The sequence below is a fragment of the Gekko japonicus genome, unplaced genomic scaffold (assembly GCF_001447785.1).
Source record: "Gekko japonicus isolate JY-2015 unplaced genomic scaffold, Gekko_japonicus_V1.1 scaffold131, whole genome shotgun sequence".
Lineage (NCBI taxonomy): Eukaryota > Metazoa > Chordata > Lepidosauria > Squamata > Gekkonidae > Gekko > Gekko japonicus.
Genome location: NW_015167061.1, coordinates 1,310,400 through 1,315,570, shown reverse-complemented (window position 1 = coordinate 1,315,570; position 5,171 = coordinate 1,310,400).

Here is a 5,171-nt window from a genome sequence, read left to right as displayed (position 1 = left end):
TTTTTTTTAACTTAAAATAAAAACATGCTTAAAACAGTAGCACTCCTGCAATGTTTTGTGAATTTAACAGTATCTGATCACTGACACCTCTTGCTCTGAATTAACACATCAAAATGTCTGTGCTGTTGCAGACTTGAGTATGCTGTTTGGGTGTGTATCTGTGAGCTGCGAACCTACAGTGACGCAGCAGCAGCAGCAGAACTGGAAGAAGAAGCAGAAGACAGCCAGTCCCACTGCGGGCCTGAGAGAAGCCCTCCGGGGGGCCTGATCCAGCCCCCAGGCCGCATGCTTGACACCCCTGGCCTAGAGCTTTGTAGGGGTTGTTCCCCAGTCCCTAGTGCTCAGGCGCAAATGCAACACTTTGTTGCTAGCACAGATCCTGTGTAGATATTGGTGTACTTTGCAAAACATAAAAGGGAAGGTGCAACTCTCTCCATACACTGAGTGGGGGAAGAGACAATTAGGAAAGGGGGCCGCTACTGGATCACTGCCGGGCTTAAAATCGCCAACCTCCAAGTGGGGCCTAGACATCCCCTGAATAACAGCTAATTCCCAGGCTATAGAGATCAGTTCCCCAACAGAAAGCGGCGGCTTTGGAGGGTGGACTCCGTGGCATCCCGTCTTGCACCCCATTTCCACTGCGGCCCCTCCCCTCCCCAACCCCCACCTTCTCCAGGCTCCGCCCCCCCTAAAATCTCCACGGATTTCCCAACCCAGCAGTGGCAACTCCAGCCTGACCCCGAATGGGCCTCCAGTCCCAGAAAGGGGCACGGCCAGTTCGCTGCTCGAGTGGCTTGATGAGGAGAGGGCACTGCCATGCTGCTGGCACTCAGCTTGCTGGCGGGAGCCCAGGAGGAAGCAACGGGCGTGGCTCAGTCTTCCCTCTAAGCTGAGTTGGTGTGAGCTCGCTCACAGTTTTTTTATCCTCCGGCTCAGACATTTTTGTCTCCGCTCAGGAGGGATGGGGCTCCAGAGCAAACTAATTGGTGCAGTGAGTAGCCAAATCGCTCACTCACCACTTTGGTGTAGTGCCAGTTTGGTGTAGTGGTTAAGTGCGCGGACTCTAATCTGAGAGAACCGGGTTTGATTCGCCACTCTTCCACTTGCACCTGCTGGTGTGACCTTGGGTCAGTCACAAGCTCTGGCACAGCTGTCCTTGAAAAAGAGCAGTTTGTGTCAGAGGTCTCTCAGCCCCACCCAGGGTGTCGGTCATGGGGAGGGGAAGGGAAAGGAGTTTGTAAGCCGCTCTGAGACTCCAAGTGAAGGGCGGGGTATAAATCCAATCTCTTCTTCTTCTTCTTCTTTAATGCCAGGAGCTCACAAAGTGGAATTTTTGCCCACAAGACTCCACTGCTTAGAGGGTGCATTGTGGCTTCCCCTGTCCTCACCTTCTGGGCCCCAGTGACTGTTAGCTGGGTCCGAGAAATCCCTGGAGATGCACTCAAGGGCACTGGGGTCAGCTTGCCCCATGGGAGGAGGAGGAGGCACACCTGCTGGTGGCAGCGAAATACTCTGGACCGGCCATTTACAGCCGTGCTAATCCTGGTGGAAACTGCCGGTGATCTCCGCTGACAGTGCCAGAATTTGCAGCCTCAGCAGAAGTGCCCGGCTTTTTACAGTTCAATCTTCTCTCTCGGCTGCTTAAATGAATAATCTTGTCATCTTTCTTGTTGTCACAAAGGAGTCTGGCGGAAATCCATTCCCCCCCCCTCCACCGCATCCCAACCTTTTCGTCGCAGGCCTGTGGAGGTCGCTTAGACCGCGGCGCGGGTGGATAAAACTCCCTGAAATACAGCAGGTATGAAATACTGACCCATCCAGCCATAAACACAAGTGTGACATAAGTAATGAAGACAGAAAAAGGCCCCGGCTGGAGGGGAATGTGGCTCGGAGAAGCTGGCGTGTTTTGCTCAGATGGAATGAAACCTCCATGTTCAGAGGCAGTGAAGACCAGAGGCGGGGGCCAAAACAGAGGAGGGCCCCTGCCCTGAGGCCTCACTCAGGGGTGTCAGAACCATCAGGTTGACCAGTGTTGGTAACGCAATGTTGGATCATGCGGCCAACAGAAGATGGGTCTCTCTGCGTGCAAAGCAGATGCTCTCCCCCCGAATCACAGCTCCTCCCATTTCACATCGTTAGATGGACATTTTTTAATTGAATGACCTTGTTGTGCACCACTGTGGGCCCTTGTGGTGGAGAGGCAGGATATGAATATGTGAAAGAAACAAAGCAATGCATCACCCGTACCACTCACAAGAGGCTCCAAATGTTAATTTGTCTACGGGCTCCAAGCTAATAATGTAATCATAGTCCAGCTATTTTAAATAAAGCCACTAAGCTCGTTAAAAAAACAACCCCAACACTAATTACACTACCAGATTCAAAGGCTAAAAAGAGACTTCTCTCTTCATGGGAGAAAAGCCACTTCGAGACACACTACTAACCAACATTTATAAGCCAACAAAAACAATCAGCTGTAAAACACACATTCGTGTAATAGATCTTGTGCTTTCGGTGCAAATCGAACTTGTGCGTTCCTCCAGGAATGCTCTTTGCTGCTGAACCCCAAAGAGCTAAATGGAAAGCGGAGTTAAACACATGCTTTCAAGAATGGCATTTGAGGATCCAAAGGGGGAGGCAAAGAAATTCCCCCCTCGCATGACTGAAATCTCTTAAATCAAAATGTTCCCTGACAGTTAAAACTGAGGTCGCACAAGGAACAGACACGTTACGTCTGAAAGAAGAGAAGGCGGAAAAACAAAGCGGAGGAAGGAAGGCACAGGAGGAGGGGTGAGAGGTCACTTACACTCTGCTTTGTTTAAAAGAGAGTCATCCACCCAGGGATTAAGGGAAGCCGCTTTTGCGTGGAATTAAAGACACGGAGAGAGATCTCAGATCCCGAGTCTGCGGGTCTCTCTCGTGTCAAGAGTTCTTATTCTTCCTCACCACTGATCTCTCACATCGTGCCGGGCCGCAGATGTGTGTTTTTTTTACTGTGGAGGGCGCAAAGCCCTCAGCCACTGCCTCCGTCGCCCCTTCTGCACGGCCCTCGTACAAGCTAAGTGTTTGCATCTGTCAGGTGCACAGCCTGTTTCCAGGGTTAGACCTCTACTTTCATCCCTTCCTCCTACCAGAGCCCTGCCTGTTTGCCAGCGGTACAAGCAAAACTGTGCCCTCTTCTAGCAAGCATAGCCCTAAAAAATGTAATAGTTCACACCAACTTGCTAATACAGAACCAGAAAGCTCTTTCGAGCCCAACGATGTGATGCCATGATGCCATGACTAGTGGAAGTGCTGAGCACTGAAATGCTAATTGAGATTATCCTATTCAGTTAGGACATTGTCCAGCTCTTTGGGTTGGACAATGACCCTGTCACACACACTTCTGCTTAGTAACTCTCTCTCCTCACTGAAAGCAGCCAGTGTGGTGCCACAATGATGGCTAGACTGGAACGTCTCCAGTTGTTGCAGAATGTTAGAAATTATTGCAGTCGGTCTATTTATACAAACTGTATTAAAGGATGGGAATGGTTTGGACTGGATCTTGATTATTATCTGAACGTTCCTCCCCAATTGGGCAGCACTCCTTTGAGAAATCACTCCAGGCTTATCGAAGCTAAGAGCCTGAAATTCCTTGGACATTTTGCTTCCATTAAAATAGCCTGAATTGCACTTTAGACAAAAGTTGGTGCTGACATAGGAATATGCGGAGACCCCCCTCGAGGGCCATTACGCATCTGATCAAAACTTTCTTAACTTCCCTTGAAATCCCTCGGAGGTTTTGCCAGCTACCATTTCCCCCTTTTAATTTTGCAGACTTTGATGATGCGTGTATGCAAAATGAAATTCCTCCTGCAGGTTTTCCAGGACGTGCCCTTTGTTGTCGGCTCTTTGATCTGCGGGCATTTCACTGTGCGCAACGCGACTACTCTGTGACGGCAGCACACTGTGTTGCAGATTGCTCAGCTTTACCAAAGGGGAACACTGGTGAGCAGGAGGCCCATAAAGGGCCTAAGCCCTCTAAGACTGTCCCTTCAGAGTCCAAGACGATTCCCTTGTCCACTTGCACTGAAATTTAAATGAATGTGGAGACGGCAGCTGTGGAGGCAGCGGCAGTCACCTAATTGGAAACCGTTTGTAGCCTAAATGGGACCCCCTTCGTCATCTGCCCAGTGGGACAATGGCGGAGAAGCAAGTGTGGATGCCTCAGCATTAACATTTTGGAAGGAGAAGATCTGCAACCATCAGCAGCCTAAATGAGATCCCAGGAGACAGGCACATCTCCGAGTCGAAGCAGCCCGATTTCCAAGCCGCCTTCCTCGCAGGAGCGGCAGAGGCAGACACTTCCTTCTCGGTGGCGGCACATAGCTGGACAAGGGGCCGGTGGGGGCAATGAGGAGAAGGCGTTGCGGCATCTCACCTCCAGCGTGCTGAGGCCGAGGCCATCAAGCGAGAGAAGAAAAATGATCCAACGGGATCCCTGCATTCAGGCAGGAAGCATTTCCCATCCTAGGGAGCCTGCAATAATGGCGACCCCTCTCGGATCAAGGCCGCAGTCTCTCTTGGTTCCACCACAGCTTTCAGGAGCCGACCTTAGGTTGAGCGACCCTCCTCCAGAATTCTCGGCAGAGTTTGGAGCTCTGTATTAGTGAGCCTTCTCCTTTCTGCCTTCCCGAGTGACATTAGGAACTGTTCCTTCTCTATTTTGAAGTTTTGTCCGGGGTGCTGTGTGCGACATGCTGGCCAGTCCACAGGCATGTGTCCCCCCCCCTCTTATGTAATCTCTCTTTCACTGCTTTCCTGCTCCAAGGAGTGCGCCTCCCTCTCTCCTGCACCATTCTAGGCTCTGTGCGAGCCTAGATTTGAGTCCAGTGGTACCCTAGAGACCAACAAAAGTTTCAGAGGGTCAGCTTCCAAGAATTATAGAATGTTAAGACTTGGAAGGGACCTTGGGGGTCATCTGGGCCAACCCCCTGCACTCTGCAGAAGCCTAGCCGAAAGATAGCCCTACAACATACCCAAAAGATGGTCTTCCAGCCTCTGCTTGAAAACGTCCAGCGAAGGAGCATCCACCACCTCCCGAGGCAGTCTGTTCCCCTGCTCAACCCCTCTGACAGTTAGGAAGTTTCCCCTGATATTTAGCTGGTAACGACTCCCTTGTAATTTCCACC